The sequence below is a fragment of the Polyodon spathula genome, chromosome 16 (genome assembly GCF_017654505.1).
Source record: "Polyodon spathula isolate WHYD16114869_AA chromosome 16, ASM1765450v1, whole genome shotgun sequence".
Lineage (NCBI taxonomy): Eukaryota > Metazoa > Chordata > Actinopteri > Acipenseriformes > Polyodontidae > Polyodon > Polyodon spathula.
Window position 1 is genome coordinate 21,878,218 of NC_054549.1, and position 15,897 is coordinate 21,894,114.

Genomic DNA, 15,897 nt, shown 5'->3' on the forward strand with positions numbered 1-15,897 from the left:
CGGCTACCACTTCATCTAACATGAAATACTGTAATGGCTTCTGGTAGACTTTTGCAATATCATTTTGTAAGTTTTTTTGCTAACATGATGTTAAATAAAATATATAATATATATATATATATATATATATATATATATATATATATATATATATATATATATACACACACACACACACACACACACACACACACACACACACACACACACACACACACACACACGGTCAAAACACCTCCATTTTTACAGTTTTTATTGAAATTTATGCAGTTTAATGTCTCAATGTACTCTGAAATTAAAGCATAGAACAAATAAACAATTGGAAATAAAAAAGAAATCATGGAATCGTTTTGTTTAACAAAATGTTATCTAAATTTTTGACTCAAAGTAGCCACCTTTTGCAGATATAACAGCCGAACACACTCATGGCATTCTTTAACAATAGAAATCAAACATTGTTCGGAAAGTTCTTCCCAACACTGTTGCAGAAGTTCCCACAAATGTGTTGCACTTGTAGGTTGCTTTGCTTTCACCCTTCTGTCCAGTTCATCCCAAACCAGCTCGATGGGGTTTAAGTGTGGAGACTCTGCTGGCCATTCCATGATTTGAAGCCTAAGGTCTTGTTCTTTTCTTCTAAGGCAGTTCTGACATAGCCTGGAGGTATGTTTTGGGTTATTATCTTGCTGTAGGATGAACCCCTGACCAACTAGGCGTATACCAGTGGGTACTGCATGGTGCTGCAAAATGCTATGGTAGCCGTTTGGGTTTAGGGTGCCACTCACTCTGTGCAAGTCATCGACTCTGGATCCAGCAAAAGAGCCCCAGACCATCACGCTTCCTCCTCCATGTTTGACAGTTGGTGTCACACACCAAGGAACCACCCTTTCGCCTACTCGATGGAGTACAAAAACCCTGCGTCATGAACCGAAGACTTCGAAGTCCATAAGACCTTCTTCCAGTCTTCAGTAGTCCACTGGCGGTGCTTCATGGCCCAGGCAAGCCTTTTTCCTATTTTGCCATCTTAGCAATGGCTTTCTTGCTGCCACTCGACCTGTCAAACCTGCAGCTCGAAGCCTTCTCTTCACAGTTGAAACTGAGACTTGCTTACTTCGACCAGTGTTAAGTTGTTGTCCTGTGAGCCGCCTATCACGCAAGCTGTTGACTCTCAGAAACTTGTCTTTTGATTCTGTTGTGGCTTTGGGTCTGCCAGACCTCTTCCTGTCAGTTTCCAAGTGCCTTTTGATAGTGTAGGAAACTGTACTCACTGACACCTTGGCTTTCTTTGCAATTTCTCTAAAGGAAAGACCTACAATTTTAAGGGTTATAATGGTCTGTCTGTCTTCCTTTGTTAATTGCCTTTTTCTCGCCATTATGATAGCAATACACTACTTCCTGCAGTACAATACTGTACAAATAATGCTTAAGAGGGTGTAGTAACACAGTCTGTTCCAACACTGCTTTTACACAGAGGGTTTGTAAGTAATCAACAAAAGTTGGGACACCTGTAAGAATTGTTAGCATCAACTTTCAAGGCTTAATTTACTTCCATTGCTGCAGAACAGCTATAAGTTGTTAACCCATTACTTGTTCCCTGAAAAAGACCTTTTTGTATAACTCTGAAATGTACATTATTTTTCAGTTTTTGGTAACCTAAACTTTTTTTTTTTTAACCTCTGGCAGTTTACCGCTTACCTTTGTACCATTTCAGGTTATTCACTGGACTTGAACTGCTTGAATTTCAATAAAAACTGGAAAAATGGGGGTGTTCTAAAACTTTTGACCGGTAGTGAGTGAGCTGAGTATGGATGTATGTGTGTGTGTGTAATTATATATATATATATATATATATATATATATATATATATATATATATATACACACACACACACACACACACACACACACACACACACACATATATGCAGCAGACATTGAAAATACCTTAAAAATAAATGAAAGAACTATATAATGATTGTTGAATTAATCATAAACACGTGAATATCCTTGTCTTCTTGTTCGATCAGTTTAAAGCCTTGATCATAGAACACCACTTACCAGTGTCTCCACCAAACCCCAGCCCGTTTGAAGGGCTGTACTGGCACACCACTGGCAGAAAGCTGAAGCTGATCCCTTTTAACATCTCACAGGGCTTGCAGGCAGCGAAGCCAGCGGGACAGGTACGTGTGCATTCGTTTACAGTGCTAGGACGCACATAAGTGCCGTTTTTAAACAGCCTCAGAATGTCTTTTAGTATGGTGAGATGAGATCAATTCTAAAAGATGATACAGTTTAAAGATCACGCCCACATTAAAAATGAAATTGCAACCCTGATGCAAAAATGCGTTAAACTATAAAGGTGAAACAACTTATCCGAGTATTTTAGTTTTGGCCATGGGGAAATTCCCATCTTTTGTCTAGTATAAATGAAGAAATGCACTCTTGCCTCCTGGTACCTTATTGCTTCCAGTTCTGTAGGTCACCGTTTGATTCCAGCTGGAACTCTGGAGTAAAATAATAATAATTAAAAAAAATTAAAAAACAGAATATGATTTGGTTTACTTTTATCTATCACGTCTGTGTATTATGAATGTGAAATTATTAAAAAAAAAAAAAAAAGTCCATCCCCACAAGAAAAGGCGGGGGGGGGGGGGGGGGGGGTAACTAATACATTTTAAAATGGTTGTGGTTGTATTATTTTACAGGCTAGAAGAGTTTCAAGCACACAAAATGTAATTCAAAACCTCAAAGTAGACTTTGTGAATAGGGTGCATTAACCACATAAACTATGTGTGAACTACCACAGAACCACACCTGTAGAACCACACGCAAACCACAAGTGCAATATGTGAGCAGCAGAAAAAAAACATTTGTAAAGCCTTGTTTGTATTGGTGCAAGACAACTGCAGCTTAAATGATGTAGCTTTACCAGAATTGCACACTACAGAAATACAAGGAATAGCGCACACCCAACTGTACATAATAAGTATAAGTACATTTTTTTTTAAATTCTTCATTAATGCAAACTGACTACATCTTCCTCGTAAATTATCGTCCTCTTAAACAAAGTCATCCTCGTGTGATTGCATTAGCTGCTTCACATTCCAAAAGCTGGGCACCACAGGCATAAATGTTAATATTCTCACTATTTCATTTTGATGTGTGGTGCTGATGACAGCCAATGGCACGGGGCCGCCCGACAGAACAGAGAATATAGGAGATTGCAATTGATGCAGGACTTGTGTGGTTTACAGTATCTCTGATTCTCTGGGTCCTAGGTACCGCAGTCACACTGTAACCGGACCTGCTCTCCTGGACAGGCGAAGAAGATGCATCCATACCTCCCCCGAAATTGCTGCTATGAGTGCATTGACTGTAAGCCGGGAACCTACAGCAATGGGACAGGTAACCCAACAGCGCCTGCACTGGCAATATGAAAAGCAGAAAAAATAATAATTTCATGCTGGTTCATACTACTGAGCTTGGCTTGGTCATCTGGCTTTTACATGGGTGCAACTGGAAAAACAGTTTAGCTTTGAGCTGAGATTTTATGTAATCACATTTATATTTTTACATCAATTAATCTTTATTTTATATAGCACCTTCCATAGTGGACCACATATAGAAACGCTTATGCAGTCGTGATTTTGGTTTCGGCAATCTGTAGCAGAATCTGGGAGGCTGTGGTCTGTGTGTATTTAAGACTTCTTACGCATGCACATAATGTGATTGTAGATTATGATGGTGTTGTTTTTCATCAGAGGTCCTCAATTGTATTTGGTTACAATTTACATTTCAATTTATTTTTTTTAAGCCAACGGATAGTCTTTGAAGTTACATTTACAGAAAAAAAATACAGATGCATCTGCCGTGACCCACTTTTACATCCTTCAGAAGTTAACGCCCAAGAGGGAAAATAGCGCACCCAAGTGGAAGTTGTGACAATGTGCAGCACATCATGTGGAAACTATACCTGACTGTCTCTTTCTGTTTCATGTATCTTTTTTTACACCACTTAGTTCCCAAATGACCAGAAGTATTTTAATTAGTTTGCTGCTTTAAATGTAATTTGAATGGCATTTTTAAAAATGTTATTTTATTTTTTACATTTCCCTTCAGACACATTCTGGGTTCTGTGGCTCCATTATTGAGTTATCATTTTTCTCTAACTCTGCCTTTACTCGGCTTCTACCTACAGATGCAAAGTGCTGGCACAGAAAAGCCATTCACGTTATCTTCAAAACACATGACGTACACCCCGTTCACACTTACTGAGTCAGCCATCTCAAAATTTCCGTTCACAGTTGAGGTTTTAGGGAGCCTAAGTGCGTTCACATATGTGGCTGAAAAGAAAGCCTAAATTGCAGCGAAGTGCTTGTCGGGAATGTAAACAGTGACGTAAACACTGCATTCCCTGAAGTCAATATAACAGATTGAGCTGGGAAATTTGCAGACGTAACTAATGCAATCTTATTTTTTGCAACACTGTTGTACTGTACTTATTGCATAAGATACGATAAAGGCGTGTGTTGACAGTGCAGTCGGTTACTGTGGAAAGAAGCGATCGTGTTGGATCATGCCTAAATGCAGAAAACAAGGACGTGTACATTACATTAGTCACAATACAGATTATTATATTAATGGTGACTGAAAATGCAACGTTGTATGCATTATTTATCAATACTGAGATTTACAATCTTAGCTACAATCTGAAATTATATATAAATATATATATATATATATATATATATATATATATATATATATATATATATATATATATACACACACACACACACATACAGAGAGAGAGCGAGCGCGCGAGAGAGCAAGTTTTATCGTTTTAATGAAAGCTGTACGATGAAGAAATGCTTACCATTCATGACTGACCCATCATCATCATCGTCAAAAGTGTCGGTGTATTCAGTGCATTCCCCATTGCTATTTAATGGGCTGGTGATCGCCATAGGTTCCATAAAATCCAAGATCCGTGGGGGGTTTATTTCTGGCCTGCTGCTCAGTATTTCCGAGAGTTCTCGGACAAACTTGCAGGTTTTCACCAGAGATAACACGGACATAAAGGAGAGAGCTGCTTCTGCATCCAGCACTCAAAGAATATCACAGACATCTGCAGAGCTTTTTGAGATGTTATAGTAATAAAATAATGACTTGGATCGCATTATTGAGATAAAACGAGTGATCGGGAGAGTATGTACGTCTATAAAGCGGTATGTGAAAAATACAGTGAACAAGGAGTGGGTTCTGGCTGGAGATGCAGGACTGCCCTTTTGTGATTCAATATATTTTAAACCTGTTTTACTCTGGGGGAAAAAAAAATTAAAACAACGCGTGCGAAAATAAATTGGACCTGACTTGCCTGACAAACGCTGATAAATGGACCGCTAAGGGTTCATTTCAGCATTGTCCCAGGTGCTAACCCTTAAAACCGACATTGTTTTGATCTACTACACTCGACCTAGTAGGGGAGTGGTTTGAGCTACGTCACCGCACTGACGCGTTAAGGCCGACCCAGGGCCTGCGTTTGATTCACACATGCAGATAGGCCGACCCTGAGGCAGCATTGGTACTTTAGGCCACATGAAAAAGCTGGTCTAAATTTCACCCGCCCAGGGCCGCCTTTTCATTTTTCGAGCGTTCACTCATGGGAGATACGGCAGCCCTGGGCTGGCCTAAACCGCAAGTGTGAACGGGGTGAAAGTGACCTTTCAACCCTTCCAGCCTCCCTGGCAAGGTCCCATTGTCACATGATTTGACTGGCTTTAAAGAAGGCTGTTCAGTGCCAGCACAAAGCCTAGAGCAGCTCGAAGCCAGTTAAAGGCACATCTAGAGAAACATGACAAAAAAAAACTTGAGATTGGAGTAACAGAACTCAAAATCACTAAAGAGGATTTGCAGGCAATGCAAAAGAAAAAAAACTTGTTTTTTTTTTTCAAGTTGCAAATGAACACCATAGACTGTATTTCTTCACAGCCTATGATGCTTGCTGGCCATGCTCATCAAACCAGTGGTCTCTACACAGAAGCAGCTCATGTTGGGAAAAGTCCTATGTCTACTTGCACTGGTCCAAACCAATGGGGATTGCCCTGGCTACACTGGCTTCAACCGGGGCTGCCATGACCGCTGGCCTCTTCACAGTCTACCTTCTGCACTGGGACACCCCCATTGTCAAAACAGCAGGGGGGTTCATCTTCTACTGCAGTGCTGGAGGCTTGCTCTTCTCGTTCCTCAGCACATTCTTCTACATCGGCCAACCGACCGACTGGAAATGCCGGGCCCGTCTGCCCCTGTTTGCCCTCGGCTTCTGCCTCTTCTTCACCAGCACCCTGGCCAAGACCGTCCGGATCTTATGCGCCTTTGCCAGCCCCACTGGCAGACCCACCAAGCTTCAAACAAGGCTACACCTCATCATCCTTCTCCTTGGGAACTCGGCGCAACTCCTGATCTGCCTCCTCTGGCTCCTGTTCAGCCCCCCCTATTCCAGGTATGTGTTTCCCAAAGTAGAAGCTCAGATTAACATTGAGTGCTACCACCCATCTCGGGTCCCAACCTACTTTGTCATTGGATACCTCTGCTTCTTGGCTCTGTGCACCGTCTTGGCTGCCATCAAGGGCCACTCTCTGCCGTCCAATTTCAATGACTCCCAGGGCATTTCCTTCTCCACCATGGCTTTCTATGCCATCTGGTCGTCCGCCGTGCCGGTACTGGAACCCAGTGAGGGCGAAACGGCTACCACTGTCATCGCCTGTGCCATTCTCCTCTCCGCCTACAGCTCCCTGGGGTTTCTGTTCCTGAGAAAGTCCTACACCATTCTTGTCAAGCCAGAAAGGAACACCCCAGAATGGGTGAAGAAGTCCAACTTCGAGTATTGTCAGAAGCTGGCCCAGAAAGCCAATCTTAGCATCCAACTCGACAGCTCCAGTAGCCTTGGCACATCCGATACCATGGCCATGCAGTCCATTAATGGCCATTAGATTACTAGGGGTATGATCTCTTCGCTAGCTTTGTAGAATGTTCACAACTGTCAATTAATATAAAAAAAGTGTGTAATCATCCATATTAGTTTTTTTCTTTTTTTTTTTTACATTTCATTGTTAAATGTATCAGTTTTAATGGGAATTATATATTTGGTGGTGGAGTCAGTTATCCTGTTTACAGAAATGTGTGAATTATTATTTACATTTACTGATACTTAGATTTTTTGGTGCATTTATTTATTTATTTATTTATTATTTTTATTATTATTATTAATAAAATCAGTAGTAAATGTTATTTATTGATAACAGATGTGTGATAAATTTTCAAAATCCTAAATCAAATCATTTACAGCTAAGTATAACAGATAAAGTAAACACTGCTGGTCCATATAAAGCTGTAGCTTTCACTCAGGATTCTGCTTGTGTGAATTTCTAGTCTCACCGGAAGACCTTCAGAAAATTACAGCCTTATAATGCACTTCATTCTTTATATAGATACTGTCTGTTTGACCGTTCACTATTATTATTATTATTATTAATAATACAAGATTAGAAGCTCTTAAATGCTTGTGCTTTAATCTCTTTTTTTAGAAGATCGCCCCGAGGGCCTCACACAACATCCTTCAACAGTTTATATTTAGAATAAGCTGAGGGGATAAATCCATCACGAAAAAAACCTATACCAGCAGCAGTGACCAATAACAGTGCAAAGTAGGGTCTCTTACAAAAGCAAAAAAAAAAGGTTTTTCATCGAGCTTCAGATTCCAACGCCATTTAAACGTAAGGCATGCCAAAGAGCCGTTGGCATGATTTAAAGTGTGATATTAACTGCAATGGCTCTAAGCGAGTAGCTTGAGACAGCATGAACAGCCTGCTTCTCCAGCCATGCAAATCATCCAAATGCAAATCGTCTGTCTGCAGATTTTGAGGTGAATAAACAGCTGTACGGCAATATAACCTTCTAAGAGTTCAGGACAGCAACTTTTCACACACACCCTTCGAGGCTATCCCAAACCAGAACTAAAACAGCTCAGGACATTTCATTTTTGGAATTCATAAATCTATCTTTTTTATTTATTTTTAAATCCATTTTATCAATGACAATTCGGTGTAAAATGTAGAACTCCAAGTATCTTGTGACATAACAGAAAACACAAAGGTGGTTTATGGGTTTAAAAATACATATATAGCCATAGGTGCAAGTAGCTGATACATTTTCTGACAGCATCTTATTGTAACTGTACAGTAGCAAAGTAGATTTTAATGTATTAAAAAAATAATGCAGCTTGGAGCAAGGCACACTGTTCTATGCCTGGCATGTAATCAATTTGCTTTCATTACATAAAACTAGAGGTGACTCTGCTTCAATTATTAAAGCTTCTATTTACAAGCCTTGTTTTATTGTGGGAGTTTTAATAAAGTTAATATCTTAAGATGTGAATTGTGATTGTGTGTTCGTTTTGTTTTGTTATATATACAGCAAGTGTTGAGAGATCTAGTATAAAAAACAAACAAACAAAAAAACATTCAACCCTAGTGATGGGGGCTTGTGGGTTTTTGGCCAGCCTTAAAAGAGGAGTAAATACTCCATGGTGTATCTTCTCTATTACATAAAAACAAAATGAGGGATGTGTTTTGACTAAACACAATACGCCTTGAAAACTTTCCCAAACACACCCTTTAAAATTGCTAATTCAAGCTAGTAATACACGAAATTTCTTATACCATGTTAACAACATTACTCATTAATTTCTTTCCCAACCCACGGTGAACAGTGAATTAACTCACTGATAATTTGGGTGACCATACGACTTAATATTTTCACTGCTGAAACTATAGCCCCTACTGCCACCACACAAAAATGCGCCCAAACCTACAGTAAAATACGTATTCATATTTTAATTTTAATTTGATATATATATAAACAATTGTCACTTGTTCGAGTATTTATAGTTGGTAGAAGAACGTACAGCTATTGCCAAAATGTTTGCAACACCTAAAATTTTAATATCGAGACACCTTTTTAAAAATATAAACAATTTTTTTAACATCATGTAATAAAATAATAATAATACAAAATTACATCGCAAAAGCCATAATACTAGTACAGTAATTCGATTTCGAAATGTCATATTTTTCAATTGTCGTCAGTTTTTCCGTTAAGTTTATGGAAAACTACAAAGCGGTATCTAACTATACGCTAAGGTAACATTATGCAGCAGGATTCATTCCACTTTATGGAGCTGAATAATTTAATTCTAGGTGATACAAAAAAAGACCTAATATAGCACTATGTCAGTACACTCTAGCCCAATATAATTTAAAAAATATATACTTTTTCTTTCTTTTATTTTACCTCATGTTAATTTCTCCGGTGTAATTCGAGAAGCTGCATAATTTCTTGGCTGTACAACTGCTGTAAACGCATGTCTTAGGCGTTTCATGTAGACGATTTTTTGTTGTGTTAAAAGATGCTTAATTGTTGTTTCTAATTGTCCTGTATGGTTCAGTTTTTTTCTTACTCTCCTTTTAAAATCTTTTTTTTTTTCTTTCTCAATCTCTTGTCAGTTGGTTTTGCAGACAAGCGGCGCGTACGTTGCTTTGGTTTGAATTTTTTAAAAAAACTAGTGGCATCATAATTAATTCGGTTCGGGGGGGGGGGGGGGGGGGGGGGGGGTGAATGTTTTCAGGTACTGAAATATATTTAAATGTTATTTTAAAATACTGCAACTTAATGTGATAGCTAATAAACATAAAAAAAATAACAATAATCCAAAACCTTTCAAATAAATGCATTTCAGAATGATAGTGGTGTAGTCACAATGTGGTACGCGTAGCCGTGACGCCAGAAAATGGTACGCTGCCAATGCTGTGATTGGCTGCTGTAATTCACCCGCAAAATCATATGTGTTGACGAATTTTAGGTAACCCAATTTGTTGCGTGATCCAGATTGCAGAGGGGTGGTAATAACTATATCCTATTATAAAAGCTACTTAAACATACTTTCTGGCGCTGGTCTAGAGACAAGCGAAATCATGTCTGTGACAGGACACCGCAATGAAGCCTCAATTCGCAGCTACTGGACAGCAAACTAACAGGGAAGACACGACTGGTCCACAATTCTGTTATCGGCTGGATCCAAACAACACCCTCCCTCAAAAATAGCCTGCCAAACTGCCAACCCTGTTTCAGTTCTTTCAGCACTCTCTATATATAAAACATTCCCCTGTGTGTCGAATGCGGAACATCGTGTGACATGCAGCCTCGCCCATTTCTTCAACACAAAGGCACATTTATTAATGCTGTTTCCCCATTCTACGTGAACCCTCTGCCCACTTCTGTAATTAGCAGACCACCCAGCGTGATCCAAAGATAGAACTCGCTTTCACTCACTGTCAGTAGAGCAGCCAACGGGGCCAGCAAAGTGTGCAATGAATCCTCACCTCCTAGCGGCTGATGGGTAAATTACTGACATCAGCAAAAGACTTGCCTGTCAATTACAGAGGTCGCTCAGTCTAGTTGAACGCTAAAACGTTCATCTTTGAACCGTGTGCTTTGCAGTTCGCATCCAGCACTTGCTTTTTCATTCGATTCAAGGTGCTGAGATGCCAACTCCCATATCATGTGACAATATGACCTTTCAGCTCTCTGCCAGCCCCACCAACTATACACAGAGGAAATCAAACCACTGGAGTTGAAAGTTCATACATGCTTGCAGTAGCATGGCTGTGCCGAATTCAGCTTCTTGGTTGATTAAATTATTCATCGCCGCGTGGTTTTCTGCGAGCTTTCGGGATCACAAATTAAATGTACATTTTAGACATCATAAACACACACACACACGCACACACATTTCTTTCTACACAGGTTAAGGGCTTTTGCCCAAAACATCCCGACACACGTACACACGTTTGCATTTCTATGCTTGTGGGGACTCATTGACTCTCACTGTATTTTTATTTACTATTTCTAACTCCAGTCACACAAAACTCCACAGACAACAAACTCAATATTTTGGCACTTTTATTTATTTATTTATTTTTAAAGGCATATTTAGTTCTTTAAAAAGTGTTTTACAAAGTGGGGATGTCCCCACGCCTCGTTTATTTCAGGAGTTACTGTCTTTGTGGGAACATGTTCTCAAATGTTGACCCCACAACGCTAGTAATACCTGCTGTGTATATCCATAAAAAAAAACCTTTTTTCCTCCATCTTTTATTTTTGTACACTGCAGTTGTATCTCCTTCAAACCTATATACACCTCCTTCAAATATATAATACATAATTAACTTAGCTGACGCCTTTATCCAGATAGATGTACTTTACATAAACATTATATCTAATTTGCACTATAAGGCTGATTCCCATTTAATAAATGCCAAACTTGGTCCCACGTGAAAAAGCGTTACAGATTTCCTAAATTCTGAAGAGGTTTGCAGAGATATTCATTTACTGCATAATCCCTTACATTATTTTGACTGTGACGCGGTTTTTTTTTGTGTACGTGTCTGTTAGCCTTACCATGTTTCAATATTTATGACACTGAACGGTGCCTCGCAACATTTCATCATTCTTTCTTACATTGTGGTTCAATAAAACTTGCATGAAGCACTTACTAATACGCTAGCATTGTTTGAATTACATATTTATCACATTGCTATTCGCAATTCGGTTATATTTCAATGACAAGACTACGGCCGACAGCTGTAATCGTATTACCCGCGCGGTATATGGAAAAGACGAAGTATTTAGATAGACGTTTACATGATTTTAAATGCGGCTTCAATTTTAGTCTCTAAATACAGTTAAAAAGTACACGCGTCGTGTCAGGTTAGACGGAGCGTATATTTCAATCACGTTATGTACAGCAACGAGGGGTTCGCCTAACAGCAGAGCGGGATGTAAACGAAACGCATATCTCAAAGTATTCAGGGAATGGGGCAGAACTCGACAAGACGCCGTCACTTATACAAGCTCAAAGCCAGGGATATAATATAATTCAAATCTGTAACTTTATATAATGATGTGTCTATGTATATTTTTGAATTATTAGTTCAATTATTGGATTAATTATCTATCTTTCTATCTATATATCTATCTATCTATCTATCTATCTATCTATCTATCTATCTATATATATATATATATATATATATATATATATATATATATATATATATATATATATATATATATATATATATATATATATATATATATATATATATATATGTGTGTGTGTGTGTGTGTTTTATAATACAATGTAAGTGGTTTTGCTGCACAGCATCAGTGGTCACGCCATAAAGAACACAGAGAAGTTTATTTCGATGTGCGTCCCGTCCCGCCCATATACCATCCATCAGGTGAGTTTACCATTGCTAAGAACTATTGTATGACCTCATCAGTACCATCTCCAGTATATACAAAGTATATCAGTCAGCACCTTTTCTTCATTTATAGACGCTCTGATGTGCACGGATGCCTTTATGTTTGTATAAAACACAAATGTAATGCGCGGGCTATAGGACCCAGATTGCAAATGCCATACACCTGCAAACGTGAAAAGAACCCTGGAAGAGTTTGTTCATCGACCGCAATGCTTGCAATCATGTTTCACTTTTTATCAGTGTCTTGCAGTTGCACGCTGTCCTGTTTGTATTAGAACCATGCATGTGTGAATCTATAAGGCTTTGCGCGCACGGGCTGCTATTTCCCCAGGTGATGTGTGATTTTGTTTCCGAAACGGCGCGGAACACAAAGGCGACAGCCGGGAGATCTGGCACCTGTGTTGCCATGGCAGGCGAATAGAGAACTTTCTCACTGGGGAACATGAGACGGCGCCGCATGGCAGTGCTGTCCGCAGCTAGCAACACATTGGAAGTGAATACAAAACAACAGAGGCGGGCATGGAGATTAATTGGGGAGTTGCCACCAGACTGCCTATCTATTACATGAAAGGTGTCAAACCCAATCGTAAACAACATCCATGTTGTTATTTAATATTTCAGTTGAGGCCCAGTGAAAGTTCTGAGCGTTACAGGAGACCACTAAACCAAGCTCACATGCTGTATGCAAGGACCACTCACACAAACAAGGATACACAAGCCCAAAGTGCATGCAAAGGTTAATTTTATTTAAAGGCTCTGTCTTATCCACGTGAAACATATTCAAGTTACAGTGAAGGCATTGAATCTGCTCCTATCATTAAAAGGGGGTTTTGGTTTTAACTCTTTCAGCTTTAGCAATACTAAAAGAAAAAAATTAATGACGGTGTCGTCAACGTTTTGAAGACACAGAGAAAGACTTCTAGTTATTGAATTTATTGTAAATTTAGAATTGTTGAGTGTTTACTAGATTTGGATAACTCAGCTGACCTTACCAATTTGTGAAAGAAAAGTCTCTCTGTCACGTTCGATTACCATATACACACAAAGTTCACACAGTGTAGGAGCACTGTGAAAACTGGAGGGTTGACATGAGAAGGAAAAATTTCTAATGACAGAGCTAGCACACAGCTCTGTTTTCCCAGAGTATCAACTGATCAAAAGTCATAAATCGAATCTTAGAGGGTACATAAGGACTCTTATTTTACCATGTTACGTGTTCCCATGTGTTGCTACAACTGTTTACGTAAGGTGTGTGTATTGTTTTAATTAATTTATTTTTACATTTTGGCCACTTTTTAAAAACTTTTTAAATTGCATTCCCTGTCTCAAGATGGCTTCCCATGTACCTGCATGGACCGCTCAGAACTACATTTCCCATCATCCTCCCCCTCACATATGTAACTGAGATGGATTTACCAGTGAGCAGGAGGATGATGAGAAATGTAGTTCCGAGAGGTCCATGGAAAGCCATCTTGAGGTAGGGAATGCAATTTAAAAAGTTAAAAAAAGTGGTCAAAATGTAAAAAAAAAAAATTAATTAAAACAATGCACACACCTTACGTAAACAGTTGTAGCAACACATGGGAACATGTAACACAATAAAATAAAAAGGTCCTTATGTACTCTTTAAGAAGGGTAGAAAGTAAAATTCAATTTTTTTTTTTTTTTATTAAACCTTCAAATAACACACATGCAGTTTTACACTCTTCCATAAAAGGGGTGTCTTTCAAAAGTGTTGAGAAATAAATCATGTTTATTACCTGTTTGCTGTGAGTGGAGATGTGCTGGAACTCGTAAAAGGGCTTTTTGTGTTGTAAATCAAACTACAGTTGTAGAAATACAGCTTGAAATTCAACACCCAAAGCCCTCTCCATACTGTATCATTCATTTGTCTCCTCTCGATGTCTCCTGCAGCTAGTTCAGAATGCCACTACCAGTATTCTTATTAGATGTAAAAAAAACGAGATCACATCACCCGTCTTGCCCAGCTGCACTTGCTACCTGTAAGGTTCAGGATTATGTTCACCTACAAAGCCCTTCATCTCACAGGTCCCAAGTACCTCCTCAACCTGCTGACCCGCTATGTCCCTGCCCTCAAGCTGAGGTCCTCCGACTTTGGCCTGATTGTTATCCTCAAGCAAAAGCGCACCACACTCGGAGAACGCTTGTTTAGCTTCATGGCTCAGACTCTCTGGAGCTCTCTCCCAGCTTTGGTCTGTGATGCTCCCACCGTCGCGCACTTTAAATCAACTCTCAAGACCCACCTGTTCTCTCTTGCTTTCCATGCTCTTTAAGCCTGATATCTGCTATTAGCTGCTGTGTTGTTGCTACTATTTCATGTATTATGCATTGCTATTTAAATTTTTTTTTTTTTACTGTATATCATGCATTATGCATTTCTCTGTATTTAAAGTATTATGCATTATCTTATTGATACTGCATCTTGTAAAGCGCTTTGTGATGGTGGTCCACTATGAAAGGCGCTATATAAAAAAAATTGATTGATTGATTCCAAAGGTTCTGGAAGTCAACAGGGTATTTTTCTAGGGTTCTGGAGTGCTGAGAATGGAGTGTTGCAGCCTGGTGGTTCTTGAAGAGAGCTGGGAGAGTTCAGACTAGTTCTGATGATACAAGAACAGAAGAATATTTACAAACCATTCGGCCCGTCTAAGCTAACTGGTTCCTAGTAGCCAATTGATCTCAAAACTTTGTCAAGTTGGGTCTTACAGGATCCCAATGATTCTGCCTCCATAGCATGTCTAGGTAACCCATTTCATCCCCTCACCACTCTGTGTGAAGAAGTGTCTCCTTCAACAACATGACTAGGTAACCCATTCCATCCCCTCACCACTCTCTGTGTGAAGAAGTGTCTCCTTCAGCAACATGACTAGGTAACCCATTCCACCCCCTCCCCAATCTCTGTGTGAAGTGTCTCCTTCCATCTGTCCTGAGTATGTACACATAATGTATTTAAACTCTCCATTTCTATCACTACCTGTATAATCGTACCTTATTATAATTACCTGTCTGCACTATTCTTTATAATTAGGGCTGTTTTTCAGGGTTTATTTTAGAAATCAGGTTTCATTTCCAGGCGCTGGATAAAATCAGGTTATATATTTTATACAAAGTCAGGACTCCCAAATATCGTTTTTATTTACATATTTTCACTAATAAAACAAATTACAGTCATAAACCTAAACAAATGCAAACTTTAAGAATAAAATGTCTCCAAGCAAATGTCCTTATGCAGGGTATTACTTTATTTTTTTATTTATAAATTTAGTCGTTGCCAATTATTTTTTTATTTTCACCCAATTTGAAATGGCCAATCATTATTTATGCTCGGCTCACCGCTGCCACCCCTGTGCTGACTCGGGAGCGGCGAAGACAAACGCACGCTGTCCTACGAATCGTGTGCCGTCAGCCGCCCACTTCTTTACACATTGCGGATTCACCATGTAGCCGCCCAGGAGCTACAGCACAGGAGGACAACACAGCTCCCCGGCAGCTACCA